This window comes from Bubalus bubalis, chromosome 12 (assembly GCF_019923935.1).
Source record: "Bubalus bubalis isolate 160015118507 breed Murrah chromosome 12, NDDB_SH_1, whole genome shotgun sequence".
Classification (NCBI taxonomy): domain Eukaryota; kingdom Metazoa; phylum Chordata; class Mammalia; order Artiodactyla; family Bovidae; genus Bubalus; species Bubalus bubalis.
The window spans coordinates 77,907,058-77,918,794 of NC_059168.1; the positions used below are offsets into that span (position 1 = coordinate 77,907,058).

At 54.3% G+C, this 11,737-nt stretch overlaps 1 pseudogene; it reads right to left on the reverse strand.

Moving 5' to 3' along the window:
• Nucleotides 1–6,599: 6,599 nt before the first annotated feature.
• Nucleotides 6,600–6,714, reverse strand: LOC112578290 (annotated as a pseudogene).
• Nucleotides 6,715–11,737: the final 5,023 nt, after the last annotated feature.

Consider the following 11,737-nt stretch of genomic DNA (forward strand, 5'->3'; position numbering starts at 1 on the left):
CAAAGGCCCACTGTTTCCCAGCCACAGGCCCAGCTCTACCTGTGCCTATGCAAGGGGGCCCTGGGGTCCTCAAATCTCAGGCTAGACTGTGGGCTAAACTTTAGAGCAGCCAAGAAGGCCTCTTGGAGGAGGCCTCTTGAGTCTCTTTCCTGAAGCTGCAAACTTGGGGCAGCATCCCACTGGTGTGGAAGAGCCACTGGAGGGAGGCCCAACTCACCCCTCCCTCTCTCCACCACCTCCCCCTGCTGTGAGGTGAGAGGGCAGGGTCACAGGTCAGGGAGTGACCTTTCTCACTTAGGGTCAGTCGCCCTGGCAAACTGAGCACAAAGCCAGCCTCTCGGCATCTGCAGGAGGCTGTCTGGCCCCAGCGACATTCCAAGCATTCTTTGGGGTCCTCTGTCTGGAGGGAAGTGGTGCTTTGTGCAGTGAGGAAGTGTCTGACTGACTGCGACCCCTTGTTTGGCTGCCAGCACTGCCTGACATCCTCAGCCCCACTGTCTGGCCTGATGGACCAGCTGGGGTGAAGGTGGGGGGTGGGGGAGAGGTCCCTGGGGCCTTCTGTTGCTCTGCAGGCATGCAGCCCCTGACAGGTCTTTCTTCACAGGGCCCTGAAACTGCAGCTTATGTGGACTGCAGCTTGGCCTGTGGAGAGAACCTGAACCCGGGGATGGCCCACACTGATCTGAATCTTAGTGCTGGCACTTAGTAAGGTGGTGGCCTTCTCCCAGTGATGTCAGCTCTCCATATCGTAGCTCTGTCATCTGTAAATGGGCTAATAACACTCACCTGTATCCTGTGTCTGCGTGCTCAGTCGTGTCTGACTCTCTGCAACTCCTTAGACTATAGCCCGCCAGGCGCCTCTGCCCGTGCAATTTTCCAGGCAAGAATACTGGAGTGGGTTGCCATTTCCTTCTCCAGGGGATCTTCCTGACCTAGAAATCGAACCCACATCTCTTGCATCTCCTGCATTGGCGGGCAGTTCTTTACCAGCTGAGCCACCGGGGAAGCCCAATAACACTCACCAGACAGTGTCATTGAAAGGATGAAGTGAATCTATGTGACGGTGCCTGGATGGTTTCTGGCACAAGCAAGCACCCAACAAATGTGAATTCCACGGAGTCAGGAGATTCCAAGAGGGGGACAGAGCAGGAGAAACTCAGTCCCTATCCTTGAGGGCTCATGAGGTGGATGGGCAGTGAGGAGAGGACCCCCCCCTCCGCCCCAGGAGGAGGAAAGGGAGACCTGGGAGGGGTGCCCATACCTGGTGCCGGTGTGCTTGGGGGCGTCCAACCATCTCCTCTTCCTGGACCAAGGGCTGCTGCAGTCGGGTGGCTCCTCATGACTCAGAGAGCTCTCAGGCAGCAGGGACAGAGACGCAGAGAGCTGGGGGCTCTCCTGCCCTGGCCCACGTGGGCAGTTCAGAGGCCGGGAGAGGGAGGAGGGGGTTCAGGAAAGGTCAGCCAGGGCGCTATCTGTGACTCTGAGAGCCCTGCACAGGTGCGGGGGGAAGCGGGGGACCACAGAGGGGGAGGGGGCACATGACCGTCACAGGAAAACAGTTGCAGCTCAGTCCCTGGGAGCATGACTCTGGCCACCACGGGACGGCCTCCCTGAGGAGGGTGCTCCTGGTCAGCATGGGGCAGAGCTGCTGAGTGTGGATTGGGAGATGCCAAGGGCCCCTGTCCTGGGAAAAAAATGGCCACGTCCAGCCCTGGGGGGTTCCTGGAGGGGCAACAGAAGCATCTGCTAGATACCTGACCTCAGCGAGTTACACTTTCTTCATTAATAAAAGAGGATTCTCAGAACCACCACCCCCAGCAGCACTGCCAGCGAAGGAGCCAGCTCAGAGCCTCCATCACAGATGGCCGGCCCGAGTGTTTCCGCAAAAGCCTTGGCCTGCAGGGCAGAGGGTGCCTCAGGCCAAAAGCCCTGGCTCCGCAAGGCTCACGGTATGAGGTCTCCAGCAGGTCTCTGGCTCTCTCTGGCTGCTCTTCTCCCTTTATATCCTGAGAGGAGTGACAAAGCCCTTCCTGTCCTGGCCTGCTTGGTGACCATGCCTGGTCGCCAGAAGGTCCTGCTCCATGGAGGTGGAGCTGGCTCCGAGGTTCCACACTCACCTTCCAGTGGGACAACCCCCGCTGGTATTAGACGTGCCCCCATGCTGGGGGTGGCATGGGGGTGAGGAGGTCCTCTGGAGCATGGTGGGTCCCCTGGGGAAGGGGACAGGTGCCCACAGCTGCCCTTTCCAGGTGTGTCTCAGGTTGCAATATCTACCAGGATCAAGCCCCAGACGGAGTCTCCTCGGCACCCATGGTTCAAGCTGTGGTATGTGGCAGGGAGGCCCACTTAGTCAAGATCAGTAATTTTGGGGAGGGGCCAGGGTGCTCGGAGCTCCCCCCCACCCCAAACACTATGGCGAGTAGACAGGAGTGGCAGGAAGTAGCGGCCTTGGAAATGTCTAGTCAGTCCGGTGGAGGAGCCGTCATGGTGGGGGCGAAAGCAGGCTGCAGGCCAGGGGAGGACCCCACGGAGTAGTGGGCCACAAGCCGGCACGCAGGCAGTATTTGCAGGCTGCTAGGTTTGGAATCCTGAGCTGGGCGTAGCCCTGCCCCTGCTTGAATCCCTGGTCACAGCTGACACTGAGCGGGCAGCTGGCTCTGCACTGGGCCTCACTGTCTTAGGCCTCTAGGAGACCTGGGTCCGGGGAAAGGCCTGCCCTCCACCTGGCATGCAGGCTCAGAAGTGAGTGCTTGTCGTTGACCAGACCCTGTGCCTCTGTATCTTCCCACAGGGAACACTGGGTTTGCTGGTGGGAAGACGTGAGAATGGATGGCCCCCTGGAGTCCAGTTGCCAAGTGAGCTTAGGACAAGGCCACGGTCTGAGGCTGGGCCTGCTGCTGCTGCTCATCTCCTCCTGAGCCCCCAGTGAGCAGGGTACAGCTCTGATGCAAGTGACCCCAGGCTCCCCATCTTTGCATGCGGTAGCAAGTTTGGACCTAGCAGGACGTGCTTCAAGAGAGACATGATAACGAACTACAGCAACTATTTTGTGGAAACCCAGATGGACTCAGGAGTCTCAGACTCAAATGTGCTTGTGAGCCAACTGGACAGCCCATGAAAATGCAGATTCTTGGGCCCGGCACCTCCTTCCCCCCCGCCCCCCACCCTGGAACTTCTGATTTAGCAGGTCTGGGGTGGGGCCCAAGATTCTGTATTACTAAGATGCTGCCAAGTGATGCTAGCCCCATATCCAGGCTGAGCAGTTTAGATCTCTGCTCCTCCAAGTACAGCTCACAGCCTCAGAGCAGCAGCAGCAGCAGCAGCATGGGGGAGCTTGTGAGAGGCACAGAGCCTGTCCCACCACCAGCCTGAGTCAGACTTTGCACTGTAACCAGAGCCCAGGTGATTCCCAGACTCATTGCGATTCACTCGACGGTGGAACAGCGCTGTCTGTGAGAACTTTCCGTGATGACGGAGAAGTTCTAAACCTGCACTGTCCAATAGAACCGCCACTGGTGATGACTGAGCATTTGAAACGTGGCTCATGTGATTGAGGAGCTGAATTTTTTATTCTATTTAACTCTCATCAACTTAAATATAAATAGCCAAACGTGCCTAGTGACTTCCATTTGTTCAACACAGGTCTAGAGTAACCCAGTTCTGAGGGCCTGTAGAGCAGAAGACCCCAGCCTCTGGGCCACAGATCGGTACCCGCTGTCGTAGCAGCAGTGGCATTAGATTATAAATAAATTGCACAATAAATGCTATGTGCTTGAATCATCATGAAACCATCCCTCCCCACCTCTCATCCGTGAAAAACTTGTCTTCCACGAAACTGGCCCTGGTGACAGAAAGGTTGGGGACCGCTGTGTGTAGAGGTTGTCATTATAGATGGGGCAAAAGTTCAGGGAGGAATCCGAACCTGCCTGAGGTTCCAAAGTGAGTTACCAACAAGGTAGGACCAGAACAATGTCCCTGGGCTCTGTACCAGCAGTTTCACTACCACCAGAATTCCAGGATTCACAGAAATCCGTGAGCGGCACAGAGGAGAGGAAAGGGAGGGAGGAGGGGGCTATAACTGATGGTGACCCCAAGTTTGTAGCTTGGATCCTAACAAGAGCATCACTTGATGAGATACAGGCCTTGGTGCTGATGAGGGGGAGGATAAACTCAGCCTAGAAGGTGGCTGAGACCAGGATGAAAGGCTGGAGCCCCATGGAAAAGCAGGGAGGAGCCAGAGTGGTGGGCGCCCGTGAGTGCACACCTGCTGTTCCCCACCAGGCTCTTTGGGACTCCCTCCTCCGGTGCCCTGAGGTTCCCATGGCCCTGCCAGTAGAAGGGGTGATGTTCGGCAACCACTCAGCATCCTGAGCACCTGTGTCCTCACCGAGCAGCGCCAGAGTATCTGCGGCTTAGAAAGGCCCTTGGAGGCGACACCTCCCTGGGCGCCTGACTCTGCCAATCTTGCCTGCTGCCCCCTCCCTCGTCTGATGGCCAGTGTCAGGGGTGAAGTGAGGCCACCTCAGCGAATCCTTACAGCAGAAGTTCTGCCTGGATAGAGGCCTCCTCAACACCTCTGCACTCAGTGAAAAGAGACCCATAAAGTGACTCTCCACACACAAATAGAAAGACTATTTCTGGAACAAGAGAATAAAGTGGTAGGGAGTCGAGGATCAAAGGAGGGACAGACCTAGTTACTGACAGTCTGGAAGGGACCAAGGGCTGGAGAGCTGGAGGGCTGGAGGCCAGCTGGGGCCGTGGAGGCGAGTCGGCTCCATGTCCACCCTGCAATGGCCTGCCTAAGAGGTGGTGAGCTCCCCATCACAGTAAGAGCTCAGGCTGGGATTGGAAAGCAGCACCTGGGGAGACTGCAGAGGAGCTCTGGCCTTAGGAAGAGGGCAAAAGCCTCTCATCCTTTATTTTCCCAGATTCAGTCATTCCATGAACCTCGTTCCTCCAAAGGAGCTGAACATCAATCTCCACTTTTGTTTTTTAATCTAGTTATTTACCTAGCTGCACTGGGTCTTGGTTGCGAAGTGTGGGATTTAGTTCCCTGACCAGGGATCGAACCCGGAACTCCAGCACTGGGACCCCAGAGTCTTAGCCACTGAACCACCAGGGAAGTCCTAGCAGTTTCCAATTTTCACATAGATTTGCTATCTCAGGCATCTTTCCTCTTCTATTCCAGTCCTCCCTGCCCCACTCCTGGCAGCTAACTAATATTGTTTATGTGCAACTAATCACGGGTGTCACCGCAGCATGTGACCTGATGCTAAGTGGTTCACAGGCCAGTGCTTCTCACACTCCGAGGGGCCTAGGAGCCACTTGGGGATCTGATCCAGCTGATCTGGCCTGGGGCCTGGGGATCTGCCTTCCAACAGGCTCCCAGGGGCTGCTGCAACCACCCTTGGAGAAAACGAGGCTGCGGTGGCTGGGGAGACCTGGAGGATTCTACGATGGGTTGGGATGGAAGTGAGCACCAGGAAGGCTCCTATGCAGGAATTTCAAAGGACTGGACTCACTTCTTTCTGGAGCTTGCTCTCCAGATGAAGATACTCTCCATCTTCAGGGTCATTCCCAGTATCCCTGCTTGAAAAGTGTAAATCTGCTGTAAGAGGGCAACCTCACCACGGCCTGGGCACCCTGTACAACCTCCCCTCTTGCCTTCCTGTCCCTGGGAAACTGCTTTCACCTGAAGGAGCTTTTTATTGTATCTGTGGGGTGGGCAGCTGTGGTCCCATCAGACCAGGGCTCGTTCAGGGCCAGCCCAGCTCAGCCAGAGCTCTGGACAGAAAGCCTCCTTCCTGCCTTCCCTCAGCTGGCTGCTGACACAGACGTAGCATCTGCAGAGAACCCTCTCGCCAGGAACCAGGGGGTCTCTGGCCCTTCCCACTTCTGAGCCTCAATTTCCCATCTATAATGTTAGAGGGGACCGAAGGCTCTCTCGGAGATACCTGGCTCTGCACTCACCCATTCAGGGTTTGGGAGCTCAGAGCAGATAGGGATGGTGCTGTGGGGAGATGTGGGTGTTAGGGGTGGCCAGGGGACAGGGACAGGCAGGGTGGCTCCATCAGGGCGCACCCGCCTTCACAGACTCTCTCTGCACTGAGGATTCTCAGATATTTTTAGGAAGGTTGGCGCCTCCTGGGCTGTGATTCATTAATACAGCTGACAAGGATCAGCATTTTTTGAAACAGCAGTGGGAAGTTGAGAAGGTTCCCTGGTGCGGCTGTGAGGAGAAGGGGAGAGTCCTGGTGTTTCTAACCAGAGCTGTGTGTGTTGCAGGGAGGTGATTAGAGAGTGGAGGGGAGTGAGGTGTTGCAGGGAGTGGGCAGGGGTCCTGGGAGTATCCATTTTGAGTGAGGGACTTGGTGCCCAGGGCAGGGCTATTTGACCACGACAAAGCAGAATTTCTTCAAAGCTTTGTAAGTGTTCTAGAGAGATGCTCCTGTGTGTGTGTGTGTGTGATGGAGGAAGTCAGTGGGGACATTGTGACGTCATGGACCAGGCTTCAGGGCCTCTTTTGCTGATTTCAATACATATATGCTGACCCCCTACTGTGGTCAGGCCCTGAGCTGTGAGGCCCATTTATTTACTGCTTTTTTGTCCATTGTGCATTTACTCTGTGCACGTGTATCAGATAAAGTTTTCAATTAGCAATAATCACGCTTTGGATAAACCTCATTGGCTATGATACTGCCACTGTGCAAAGCTGTGTACTCATGGAGCCAGTACCTGCTCTGTGCTGGCCCAGAGGCCTGGCTCTGATTCTGACTGCAGTATACTCTGCTCTGTGACCTTAAATGAGTCTCTTCCCCTCTCTGAGCCTCAGTTTCCTCCTCTGACAAATGGGTGTGGGGTAGTTTCTTTCCTGCCTGCCTCACTGTAAACACAACGGAGGTCAAGGCATTTGATTAACATCAGAACACACTATTCTTGTTATGCCCACAGCATCCAGGCCCCTCCCCACCTCACAGCTCTCTTGGAGGACCCCCACAGCTGCTTCTGGCCTGCCCTTTCCCACAGGGCTCTTGGCTGGAGTGAGGAAGGAAGTGGGCTGCGCCAGCAGACCCCACGCTGGGCCAAGGTGGGGAAGGCTGCTCCCCAGGCCTAGGGGCCACCCCAGGTTCTGCCACTTGCTGCCCACCAATGGGATTGTATTCATCAGGGTTCTCCAGAGAAACAGAACCGAGAAGATGTTATGTTAGCTCAGGACGTCATAGGAAAATACCACAGACTGGATGGGTTGAACAACAAAAATTTGTGTCTCACAGTTCTGGAGTCTGGCTGTCCAAGATCAGCATGCCAGTAGAGTCAAAGGCCGGTGACAGCCTTGTCCTCAAGGCCTAATTAACCCCAGTTAACCTCCCCAAAGTCCTACCTCCTAATACCATCACACTGGGGGGTTCGGGCTTCAACATATGGATTTGGGGGGACACATTTGTTCTGTAATAAATATATATATGAAGAGATTTATTGCGAGGAATTGTCTCACAAAATTACGGAGACTGGAAAATCCCAATCTGTAGTGTGGGTCTGCTGAAGGAAGGGGAACCTCTTCCAGGGTCCAAGAGGGGCCTCTTATCTAACACTCGGAAATGAATTGTCTGAGGAGACACACATGCTGACAAGGGGAGAGACTTTATTGCAAAGGGACGCCTGAGCGGGGAGCAGAAGGGTAAGGGAACCCAAGACTGCTCTGCCATGTGGCTCGCAGCCTTGGGTTTTATGGTGATGGGATTCATTTCTGGGTTGTCTGGCCAATCCTTCTGACTCTTGGTCCTTCCTGATAGCGCATGCATTGCTCAGTCAAAATAGATTCCAGCGAGGAGGATTTGGGGAGGTGGTAGGATACCTGGCGTCTCCTTTTGACCTTTCCTGAATTCTTCTGGTTGGAATAGTTGCATATTCCTTACCAGGACCTGCTGTCATAAAAGAACTCATGCAAACGGTTACCATGGAGCTTGGCCAGGCAGGATGGGCAGTTTCAGTCATTGTTTCCCTCTAACAGGTCAGCAGGCTGAAGATCCAGCAAAGCTAATGCCCAGATGACCTCCTGGCAGAATTCCGCCTTACTCAGGGGAGGCTGGGCTTTTTGTTTAATTCAGGCCTTCCAATGATTGCATGAGGCCCACCCACGTTACAGAGGGCTATTGGCTTTTCTCAAAAGCCTATTCAAATGTTAATCTCATCCTAAAACACCTTTCCAGTTGACATATAAAATTAACCACCATATAGCTGGGTGGGCCTAAACCCTGGGACCTTCTGGGGGCCCTGGAGCCACCTTTCCCATTTAATCTTTCTGGACCATGCTTAGGGTTTACAAAACTGTCCCCAAGGGCCGATCTGGATGTGTCAACTTACAAAAGATGCCAAACATGTGGGGTCTGGCCTTCAGGCTACCAGGTGGGAACAGGTACAGTACCACTTCAAGGGCAAGCTGGCAAGTCACCCCAGTGCCCACACCACTGTGAGTTCAGAGACTCGGAGTCTGACATTTCTCCTTCCCCAGAACAACCTCCAAGATGCCTTGGAACCTTTTAGGAACATTTTTGCAGTTTAAAAATAGGAAATGTTGCACAGCTCAGGCGACAGGGAGGCCAGGAGTGGGTGCCCCTAGGCAGGGCGAGAAAGGCTGAGGGCTGATGAGGGGGCCTGGGTGGGGCCTAGAACTAGAGGGGCCCGGAGACAATGCCATTCCTTCTTTTCTTCCCCCACTAGACCACTGAGCCTCCTGAGCCCCGAGAGACCAGGAGAACAGGACCCTGGGCCCAGCTGGAAGAGCTTAGGAGCTGATAGTGGGGTTTTGCTCTGGACTCTTGGAGCTGGGGGGTTGACGGGGTGCGACTCTGGCCTGCCCAGAGGATTAGGTTGGATCCCAAAGGAAAAGGTTTCTGACCTGACCCTGAGGGGAACTGGGGTTTTTCCATATGCCCGGGGTGCTCTGTGGAGGGAAGACCTGGCCTCCGCCTTTGGGCCCTGGTTCCCACGTCGGCTGAGCAAGCAGGTCGGACTAGAGGAGCTCCGGGACTCCACCTGAGACTTAGGGAGCTAACAAGTCTGCTTCCGGTGCTCCTGGCTCCTTCCTTCACATGCAAGTGGATGCGAGTGAGAGCCGCCAAGCATCCAGCCCCATCCTGTGTCGTGCTTCCAGCTGGGCTTGTGTTGAAGCGGGGTCATGGTTCAACGCCATGAATTTGAGCCTGTCCGCAGCCCATGCATGCCTCAGCTCTCTCACACTTGTCACAAGCCCTGGGGCTGCCCTTGGAACTCAGGCTGTAATGCAGGCTCATCAGCCACCCACTCACCTGTGGCCTCTGAGTCCCCTGACTCCCTCTTCCTACCAAGCCCAGGGGGCCCATCCCTGGGCTTGGTAGGTAGCCCCATCCCTGGGGCTGCCTGGCTCCAGCTCCCTTGTTGGTCAGGGCAATGTTCTTCCGTGTTGGAAGTCAACCAAGTCTCTCACCTGGGCTCTGTTCCTCCCCACTAGCTACTGGCTCCCTGAAGGCAGGATCCAGGGTCCTCTATTTCCCATACCCAGCCCAGGTAGTGCCAGCCCAGGGCCTGCTGCATCCCCTCACTCAGTGCTTCCGGACAGCTGGGCAGTTCTGAGTCTCTGGTCCCAGGCAATCGCCTACCTCTCACCTGAGCTGGGACTGATGGATGCCCACTGACCTCAAGGAAGCTCAGTAAGGAGCAAATAAATGGGAAACTGAGGCACAAAGGCACCAGGTGGTCAGACAGGAGGGGCAGGGGGTACCAGCAGGTGAAGCTTTCTGGGAACCCCAAGCTATCTTTTCTCCACTTGGTGGCCTCTTCCATTGTCTTGCCCCATCTCCCCTTGACCTTCACTACCCAGAGTCCTCCACTGCCATTCCTTCTTCTACTTGTCTTCCTCACAAAGGGTCCCACACTTCAGAGTGATATCCTAATCTCCCCTCCACACACACCACCCAGCCCCCCCTCCCCCGCCTCCCCGCTGCCCACCCACCCCACACACCCCGCCACTGACTCCTAGTGTCCAGAGGAAAGTAACCAGCTAAACTAAACCATGTGGATGCAGACACATCAACCAAGATCCAAGCGGACCCTCGAAAGGTAGCCTCGCTCCAGGGGATGCTTGAGTCTGGAAGGGAGAGGAAGCTGCTCTGTGTGTTGCCAGCTAGCTGCTTGGTGGCCTCTGTCTTGCAGACCTGAGGGTAAGGCAGAAACAGAGCCAGTCACCCCAAGGCTGCCCACAGAGGCCTGGGGCCCCACTTGCCCCTCTCAAGGCTTCTCCAGCCCACCTAGGTAGCTCTCTTTCCTCCCATTCTCATGGACCCTCCTTCCTTCCTATTACCATCTTGGCATCTGGCCCCCAGCAAAGTTCCACATTCTTGAGTCAAGTGAGATCCCATGACCACTCCCTCAGTCACAGAAACCTAGTCAGGCCTGCGAAAACATGCCCAGTACCCTCCTTGCCTCCCCTGCTCCTTCCCAGCCTTGCTCAGAGGGACCTGAAGCCTTCCGGAGGAGAACTTCCCATTCCAGATGTTAGACCAAGTACAGCCTTATCCCTCCCTTTCCATCCCCTGAAATTCCCTTAGAAACATACAACCGTGGACATCCCCGGCCATGTGGCCAAGAGTTCATCAGTGGCAAGAGACTGTACTGACTTTCTGGAAAATGGCAAGAAGATTATACTGAACTGAAAGATAAGCCAGAGCAAGGAAGTCACGATCTAAAAATGGCTCAGAGGAGGTCAGCAGCCACTCTCTATCAGAGGTCTGCCAGGCACCCACCCTCTTCTATGAGAGTTCCAGAAAGAGAAAACCAATCGTGTAGGTTTTGAGGTCAGGAAAAAATGACCTAGTTTGAAGACATAGATCTTTGGTCTGAAAGGCAGAACACCTTGGAATATACTTATGAAATTTGAGGAGGCCAGTGATAAGATCTTATCTTCTAGAGAGGGAGAAACAGATCACTTGCCAAGAAAGAGGATCAAATTAGCCCCAGAATTCATAGCAACAGCTCAGACAGTTAGAATGGGTTCAGAGGGAAAGTGATTTTGAGCCTTTCATCTTGTAACTACATAGACTATAAACTTAATAGCCTTTTAGAAAAGGTTGTTTGAGGGTGTGCTAGAAGCAAAATGAAAAAGGAATCTACAAAAGAGGAAGGCGTGGGGTGGGAAAAACAGTGGAACTAGCCCAGCGTGATGCCCTAAAAAGAAATCTCAGCCAGGGAACGCACCAGACCCAGAAAGCTGATGATCTGATATAGAAACTTCTGGTAAATGGTGTGATTAAAAATCGGAGGTGGTGGGGGTTGGAAGGTTATGGAAAAGAAGACAAAGAGTTTGTTTCTTTTTTGAATGAGAGAAAAAAAGGCAGAACAAGAGGCAGTCAGAAAGAAGAAAAGCTGGTCAAGAAGTCTTGGTGCAAATACATATGAGGCCAGCTGCAACGCAGTGGCTGACTGGTCTGAGAAACTGATGCGTGTCAGGGAAGAGCATCCCTACATCCCTCTGATCCGGGCTTCGTGTCTTCTTCACGCAGCCCCGGTCCTGTGACTAAGGAACACACTGCTGTCGTAAGGGGCTGGCGATGCGGGTGTCACGGAGTCCTTCTCATGTCACCCTGTAGAAATGACAACTCAGAGACCTGGCACCAAAATGCCCATACTCTGGCGACTGAGATTGCTGTTAGAAATAAACCATCCTTCATGCCTAATCCAGGAATTTTGTGTTTTCTACCAG